The sequence below is a fragment of the Panthera uncia genome (genome assembly GCF_023721935.1).
Source record: "Panthera uncia isolate 11264 chromosome C1 unlocalized genomic scaffold, Puncia_PCG_1.0 HiC_scaffold_4, whole genome shotgun sequence".
NCBI classification, from domain to species: domain Eukaryota; kingdom Metazoa; phylum Chordata; class Mammalia; order Carnivora; family Felidae; genus Panthera; species Panthera uncia.
Window position 1 is genome coordinate 47,359,401 of NW_026057585.1, and position 9,126 is coordinate 47,368,526.

Below are 9,126 nucleotides of genomic sequence, written 5' to 3' on the forward strand. Positions count from 1 at the left end.
CTAATTTTTCCTTAACTATGAGGCATGTTGAAGAAATAAAGTAATGAGCCCATCTGGTTTAAAGTCAAAATGATTGTGTTAAATAAGAACACCAGGATATTCTATGACTGCAAACCTCATTTGGTTACCTGTTATAGCAACCTATTTTGAGCAATCTGAACAAGGCAATTGAGGTTTCATAGGAGAAAATGACAGCAATTCCAGTTACATAAAAGTAAGTAATTCAATAAAATAGAATTTCTTCCCTAGAATTTATTAGCATAGCAAATAGATGAAATCAGTCTGTAACAGTTCCCATTAGTAACCTCCCTGATAATAAAACAGATGGCATCATTCTGAATAATGTAAAAGGCAAGACTCCTTAAAAAGACAGATGTAGCTGCAAAATATTAAGGTACAACTAAACAAAACCTGAGCCCTGAAATTTTAGGAAAACTTTTTTCTGATTTATTGAGTGCATTCCACCAATTCTTACATGTATGTCTGAAATATTGCATATATGTTTCAACTCGTACTAGGTAGGAATTTGGTTTTTTGCCATTTACACTTTCTACTCCACTTCTCTGTGAGGAATGTGTAACTATTTTTCCCTTAAATATAGATATCTACATTTATATTTAATTTTGTCTAACATATTTTGCTTTGAATTTGTAGTGGGATGAGCAAACTTGAGAAAATGCATTAGAAAATGTATTTATTTCCTAAACCATGTGAATTCCAAAGAGGAAAATATTTCTTTATTTCTTCTAATGTAAACTAACAATAAAAAGTAAGGAAAGGAAGACATTTGTGTGGTTAAATAACATGACAACAGAGAAAAAGTTCATTGAAAAATTCAAAATTCTCCTCTTTGAATGAATGCCTCTTCCTTCTTTGTCTCTATGAGAGAGCAATCATGAGAGAACATTTCACATACACCAAATTTTGTAAATACAGCCTAAATCTTAATAAACTTCTTGATCCTCTGTTTCTGTTTCTTATTTTATTCATTTCTCTTATCTTTCTTATTTCCTTTCATCAATTTTCTTTAGCTTTTCAAGTCCTTCCTTAAATAATTCGAGCTATTTTCAAATTGAGCTGTAAATGAACTTCTATGCACTTTTCTTAGCAACTTGGATGAATAGAACATTCATTGTCACTCAATTCTAAATAGATTGTAATTTTCATTTTGATTTCCCCTTAATTTCTTATGCAGTATTACTTTTTTGGTTTATAAATCTATGGAGTTTTTCTAAATAGTTTTTTATTCTTGATTCCTAATTTAATGTACTGTGTTCAGAAGACATGTTCCAACCTTACTGGAACTTCTTTTGACAACTAATACCTGACCAATGTTTATTACTGTTTCATGTATCCTTAAAAAGAATGTATATTTTCTATTTTGGGGTGTAGATCAAGCTATTTATTCAAAATCATTACTTTTTTATCTACTTGATCTATCAATTCCTTATAAGGTTTATTAAAAACCTCCCAGCGTATTTGTGAATTTGTCAGATTTACTGTGTAATTGTGTCAGCTTTATATTTTGAGACAATGTTATGTACACAGAAGTTCATAATTTTTATATCTTCTTGCTAAATTCTTCCCTTTTTATTCTGTGATAACCTTTATCTCTACTAATGCTTTTTGTCTTGGTTTCTACTTGGTACTATTTTGTTTTGCTAACTTTCTTTTAATTATAGTTTTCTTAATATGTATTTTAATAACCCTTTTATTTTTTTCATCTTTCTGTGTGGTTTAATTCCAGATTTGACTCTTGGATACATCATATAGCTAGATTTTGTAATGTTTACCCAATCTAATTATCTCTCCTTTAATAGTGAAGATTAATCAACACACATTTACTGAATCTTCATATGTACTATCACACTAGTCATAGTTTTATCATTTTCTTTTTTGTCTTCACTTTTTCTCCTTTGCCACATTCTACTGAATTGATAGTTTTGTATAATAATAATAACAGCTAAAATTGATGGGCATTTAGTATAGACTAGTTACAGTAAGGGCTTTGCATGTATGAATTCATTTAACCTTCACAATAACTCAGTAAGGGAGGAACTGTTAATATCTCCACCTTACATTTGAGGAACTTAAGGCACAGACAGGCTAAGTAACATGTTCCACATCATACGGCCAGTAAGAGGTGAAGTTGGATTTGAACTTGGCAGCCAAGTTCCAAAGTTGCTCTCTGAACCACCATGTGTATTCTTCTTATAGTACCTTTTACAATGATTTTTGAATGATTTTTTGGTTTCAGAAAAAACCTACACTTACATCTACAATAATATCCAAACTGTGAATGTTTTAGAGTCTAACATCAACAGTGGAAAATAAGCAAATGTTTTCTGAAAACCTGCTATAATGTTACTCTTCTATTGATTGCCTGAAACTGGGAGAAATAGGGGAGAAAACTCAACACATAGCCTTATGATTGTTTTAAGTTACATTTTCAAAGTCCAAACCATTTACAAATTAAATCCAAAGGAAATTTATTTTCAGAGGAAAATTATAATTTATAAATCAAAGGAAAATTACTTGGAGCAAATGATGATCTTGAACTTCATAGCTAGGCTTTAAGAAGGTCTGGCAGCTTCTGCTTCATGCTCTTTGGTCCCGGAGGTGGCACGTAAGAAGGTTAAGTAACTAGAGAAAGTGGCCCTGAGGATGAGATGCAATTTGGAGCAAAAGTCACATGAAGAAGCATCAAGTGCCAGAGATATGAGTGAAGAAGCCGTCCTCAATATCCCAGCCCCCAGCCGTCCCAAGCATCCCAGCTGGAGCCCCAGACGTTGTGGAGATTCAACAAACCATCCCCATGTGCCTTGCCCAAACTCTTGACAGAATTATGAGAAACATTTAAGTGATTGTTGCTTTAAACCACCTTTTCCTCTTTTCTCATTTCCACATCAAGTCCCACACTTTGCATATGATCGCTGAAGCCAATGTCACATGCCTGTGGCAGCAGCAAGGATGTCCACTAATCTGCATCCTGACTCTTCCATTAGAGGTGGGACACAACAACAAAATTTCTCCAGTACATGAAAAGATAGTAGCACCCATGAATAAGACACATGAGTACTACACATACCTTATAGCCATGATACGAAAAATATGAGCAGTTAACCATGGATCATGCATAAATTAGATGCAACTTGACAGCAGAGACTTTATCTGCCAAACTCACCTAGAAAAGAGTCTAGCAAATGCATAGTAGACACTATTTGTTAAAAATTACAGAATTATATAAATATACATTTAGCATATCTCTCATTCCAATAGATACTAATATGTCTTTCTTGTTGACAAGAAGTTTCCTATACATTTTTTTCTTTTTGATGACTGTCACAGGGTGGGGATGGGATAAGTAGTAACAGCTTCTGGGACTCTTTGATTACATTGTTTAAGGGAAAAGGGACATAGAATAATTAATAAAACCCAGTTGAGTTATTGAATTTCAAAGACAAAGAAATAATACTTTACTCACCCAAAGGAGAAAACACATTTGATGGGTAATTTTATGTGTCAACTTAACTAGGCCATGGAGTGTCCAGACATTTGGTCATACCTGATTCTGGATTGTCTGTGAGGTGTTTCTGGATGAGATTAACATTTGAATCAGTAGACTGAGTAAGCAAACTGTTCTCTTTAATATGGATGGAACTTATCCAATCAATTGAATACCTGAATAGAACAAAATGACTGAGTGAGAGGGAACTTTTCCTTCCTGTTGAGCTGGGATATCAGCTTTGTCCTGCCCTTGGTAAATTTACAACCCATCACCTCAAAATCTACCAATTTTTAAATATTACACAGTAACTCTTAACCCAATTCTAATCAAGCCCCTACACTGAAAGTCCAGGCTTAACCTGGACTTCAAGACTCTCATAAATATCCCAACTTTGTCCTCCCTCTAAGATGTGAAGACATTGTCAATGCAGTACTGTCCCTAACCATGGTAAGAATAAATTCAGTGTTTCCTTCTCAATGAGTTGTTTAGGTGACATTTTGAGCAAGCCAGTATTTAACAAAAATAATGACTAAATAAGAAAAACAACATAAATCATCTAGGCAAGAAAGTAATTACAAACAAGAAAATTCAATGATACCTCAGAAGGTCAGGATGGGGATGAGGAGGAATGAAGTACATAAGAGCTAGAGGCAAGTAAGACTACCAAGGACAAGATTCCCTAACAAAGGTCTGAGGTGGGTTTAACTTCTTTAAAAATAGAGTTTTAAAGGTAGCTGCTGTATTCCTTCTTGGGAGGCTGAGGGAACAAAGATCAATATAACTTTGTCTCAAGCAGTATTTATCAGAAATGTGAGTCATGGACTGCCTACCTCAGAATCATCTGGAATGCTTGATAGAAATGCATTCTCCTAGGTCTTATCAGGTTCTGAAAGAAGGCCTTGAAACTGGCAGGTTTAATAAGCACTGCACTTTGGTAAACTCTCACACCAAATTAGAAAGTCACTGAACTAAAGGGTACAATTATCACATTAAAATCACCCTTTCCAACATTACCATTTATTATGGGAGGTATGACTCTTTAATTAAAACTGCTGAGGGGCACCTGGGTAGCTCATTCAGTTGAGCATCCTACTCTTGACTTCAGCTCAGGTCATGATCCCAGGGTGGTGGGATCAAGCCCCACATTGGACTCCACACTGAGCATGGAGCCTGCTTAGATTCTCTCTCTCTCTCTCTCTCTCTCTCTCTCTCTCTCTCTCCCTCTGTGCGCTCTCCCACCCTCACACTCTCTCTTTCTTTAAAATAATAAAAAATAAAAAATAATTTTAAAAAAATAACTAAAAAAAAAAACAGCTGAGAACTTCTGGACAGAATAAGTAGTAGTAAGGTGACGTTCAACAAATCACATGGCTAAACTTTCTCTCCCTTAACCAAGCTCCCTTCTCACTTCCATGTACCACACCCCTGACTAAGTGTTGACTTATTGGGAAAAAAGTCATTTACTAGTAACACTACAGCAACCTGACTTCTTTGGAGTAATATCATGATTCCATTCCTTGTATTGTTCAACTATTTGTTTAAAGTTTGTTTGCTGGATAGTAATCTCTATAAGAACAGAGAAAATTTGCCTGATACCCAGACATTTTTAAAATAAAACTTATTCATGATACTTGTTAAAGAATAGTAAGGCAGATTTATTCAAGAGAACTATCATGATGGTGCTGGAGAGCACAGCAATAGAGTTTTACAGTAGGACAGAGTAATTGGACTCAACTCTAAATATAACAAGGAAAATGGAAATTTATAGCAAAGGAGTGGAGTGAGAGATGGAGGGGAGTCAATAAAATGGAAAATTACTAAGAGGAAATAGCAGGCCTAAGGGCGATTCTGGCTAAACTGTCCTACTGGGATTCTTGCTGAATGTAGATCATGGTAATCAGACATCACCTGAGGGATGATGCAAGATGAAGGACCCAGTCAAGTATACCCCCAGAATACCCCAACGAGAATGGCGGATTCTGGTTAAACTGATACAGCAGTGTTCTTGCTAAAACTGGACAATGCAGAGATTAACACAAAAATCAAAAAGTCAAAGCCTAGTTGAAAAAATCTCAAAAGAACCTGACGAGAATTTGATCAAGGGAAAAATCTTTGAACAAAAAAGAGAGGGGGAAGAATTTTTGTCACTATGTCTCCAGATCCTAGCAGAGTGCTTTGCACATGGTAGATCTTCAATAAATATTTGTTAAACTAATTAGCATAATAATGAAAATGTTGGTCAAATGCATTGATTTCCATTTTAGTGGAATCAATGGTTAGATAGTCTTTCAAACAGTAATTTGTCAACAAGTTATATTATTACGTAGGATCACTCCTCATTTGTGACAATAAAACAGTAAAAAGGATCAAATCTGAGAAGAATCAGTGCAATGAAAAGATTAATAGTTTTTGAATCTTATAAGAACTTTTTAAAATCCAAGATAATACATTTATTCTCTGTGTTACGTAGGCAAGTTATTAAACTTTTCTGAGATTCCAGTTATCTGTGGAAATTGGTGGTTGTATTAACTAGGTCACTTACCTATGAACTAGAAGTGTTGACAAACGATAATTTATGGGCCAAATCTGGGTTTTACAGTCCAATCTTGTTCAGTCTGGGAACAAAGAATGGTTTTCACATTGAATAGAAAAAGGAGAAGGAGGATAGACTCTATGTGGCCCACAAAGCCCAAAATATTTACTATCTGGGCCTTTAGAGAAACAATTTGCTAATCCCTGTATGATAATTAAATTTATGTGTCAACTTGAATGGGCCAAGGAATGCCCAGATTAAACCTTATTATGGGGTGTGTCTGTGAGGGTGATTCTGGATAGCTTAGCATTTGAATCAGTGGACTTGATAAAGTAGATTGCCTTCCCCAATGTGTGTGGGCTTCATCTGATCTATTGACAGCCTTCAAAAAGAACAAAATAGAACAAAAAGGCAAAGGAATGAGAAATTTGTTCTTTTGTGTTTCCTACCTGGCAGCCTGCTGAGTTGAGACATCAGTCTTCTGCCCTTGGAATGAAATTTACACAATGGGCTCCCTGGTTGTCAGGTCTTCAGATGTAGACTAGAATCACACCACCAACTTTCCTGGGTCTCCAGCTGGCAAGTAGCAGATCTTGGGACTTCTCAACCTCCAAAATTGTGTGAGCTAATTCCTCATAATAAATCTCTTCCTATATTCTATGTATCCAATTGGTTTTTTATGTGAAGAACCTTCGTAATACACCCTAATAATGGTAAAATGCTAGAGAGTTGATACAGATAGTTGAGGTAGGATAATAAAGGGGCTGAGTCAAAGCAAATTGGTTTTGTTAACAATTTTATTAATTAGTATAGAGAAAAAAAGCATTCAATAGGTCAATAATTACCAAATGCCAGAAGGTGTATTGATTTTCTCCAGTGACAAAATTTCATCTGGAAAGGGAGCTGCTGGATTCACTACCAGATTAAGTTTACAGTAATCCACTTTCATTCTCCAAGATCTGCCTGTCTTCCAAACAGACCAAACAGTGAATTGAATGGAGCTGTGGTTGAAATGATTATTTCTGCATCTTCCAAGTCCTTGCAGGCTCTAATTTCTGCAATCAAGTAAACGCTGTCATAGAACACTTTAGTGAATATAAACTCTTCCTGGTTTGCCTGGGACTTTCCTAGTTTGGGCATTCTAGGATTCCTCTCAGTCTTGAACAAATCAGGAGTTTAAAAGAGTGTTTTGGTTGCTTCTGAGTGACCTGGACAACTAGGGGAAAGAAAATTGTAAACTCAGAGTTTTAAGTTCCCCACTCAAAGCCTTGTTCAGGACCCAAAATTCTATAACCGCCCTGAAAGGAACCTCTGCCTTACATAGGGATTGGATTATAAGTGTCTATTGCTGACAGTTTAAGTACTATTTCGCCACTGCATGTCATGAAAAACAAGTGCTCTTTTTACCAATGGAAACAAGGCTATTACTGCCTTTAAATCTAATCACACCCAAGAACCAATTCCAAAAAACATCCAGAGCCAAGTCATGATACCAATCCTTAAGGTTCTCTTCTTCTGGAACCACATCCAACATCAACTTCTATAATAGGGTTCAATCAGAGAAAAAGAACTGCCGTGACTGATACAGAAAAAGGAATTTATTAAGAGATTAGACCTTGCAGTATTCTGGGAGTTGGTGGTGCTGAGAGCTGTATTTGAAAACAGGAAACAAAATTTTACTACTTTAAGAGTAAATTCAGGGACACCTGGGTGGCTCAGTCGGTTAAGTGGCCAGCTCTTGGTTTCAGCTCAGGTCATGATCTCACAGTTCATGAGTTCAAGCCCTGCATCAGGCTCTGTGCTGACAATGCAGAGTCTGGTTGGGATTCTCTCCTCTCCCTCTCTTTAAGCCCTCACCCCCACCCCATTCGCTCTCTCTTAAAATAAATAAACTTTTTTTTAAAATATAGTTTAAAAAAAAAAGAGTAAATTCAGCCATTCCAGGTTAAATTCTACCAATTTAGAATTTGTCATCTCTGCTTTTCTCAGAGGAATAGCATATAAGTTCCCAAAGAAGGGTCATCATAAGAAGCGGGAGTAGGAATGCTTGCTTCGGCAGCACGTATACTAAAACTGGAACCATACAGAGAAGACTCGCCTGGCCCCTGCCCAAAGATGACACACAAATGCATGAGGCCTTCCATATTTTTATCCTGTTATATGCCCTGTGTCTGTTTTCCAATAAAAATAAATAAATAAATAAGAAAGAAAAGAAACTGAAGGAAAAATAAAAAGAAGCAAGGGTGGGAAGTAGGAGCTCAGAGGTGAAGGGAAGGTAGCTGATTCTCCCCTATAGATCCTGGGTCCTACACTCTGCTGCCATCTAGTGAGATTCCAGTCCCAGTCAATGCTCAGATGTGTCTTCAGTCCACACTGGCATTCGCTGAGGTAGCCAACTTCCCACCTGGTCTTTGATTTTATGGTCCACACTTCTTTCCTCTGTAGTGTCCCTCATCAAGGATATGAGACTTTCTCAGATCTATCAAGTCTCTCTCTCTCTCTCTCTCTCTCTCTCTCTCTCCCTCTCACAGCTAACAGCTGTCCTCCTTAAGAATATGGAGAAAAATTAGCACACTATGCCACCCCAGTACCACTAGAGTTCCGTTAAACCCTCTGCCCCTAACTCTAGTTTATGGCATTCCTGACATGGTGGCATGGGGACTCCATGATACTGAGAAGTGGCCTTCTTGTGTGACTCCAGGCAGGAAGTGAGAGAGAAAACAGACACTCATACTTCCTGGGGAGTCCATCCTCCCTCCTTCTCAGAGACCTTTTCAAAGACCTTCACACCCGTTCAGCATTACCATTATCTCCTCAACTCATCTCCTTTTTCTAGCCCACAGAAGTTTCATCATTCCTGTTTTGACTGGGTTTATTTTCGTTTGTGTGGGATTTATGTTTTACAACTTTAATAAAATATTTTAAATATTTCATACACATTGAAAACCCTACAGTACGTTACAAATGTGTGTAAGGCAAGGCATTCTCTGCATGCCCGGTGATGATGCTGATGTTCTACTAGTGCCCTGCCAACAGACTGCTGCCATACGTTTGAACATTCGGCACGTCAATCGAGAAACAGATT

General features: G+C 36.7%; 1 non-coding gene across 1 annotated transcript; it reads left to right on the top strand.

Moving 5' to 3' along the window:
• The first annotated feature begins 8,084 nt into the window (after window positions 1–8,084).
• Window positions 8,085–8,191, top strand: LOC125913783 (U6 spliceosomal RNA). Its single transcript, XR_007455082.1, has one exon. It is a non-coding gene; the product is annotated as a U6 spliceosomal RNA (small nuclear RNA).
• The last annotated feature ends 935 nt before the right edge of the window (window positions 8,192–9,126 follow it).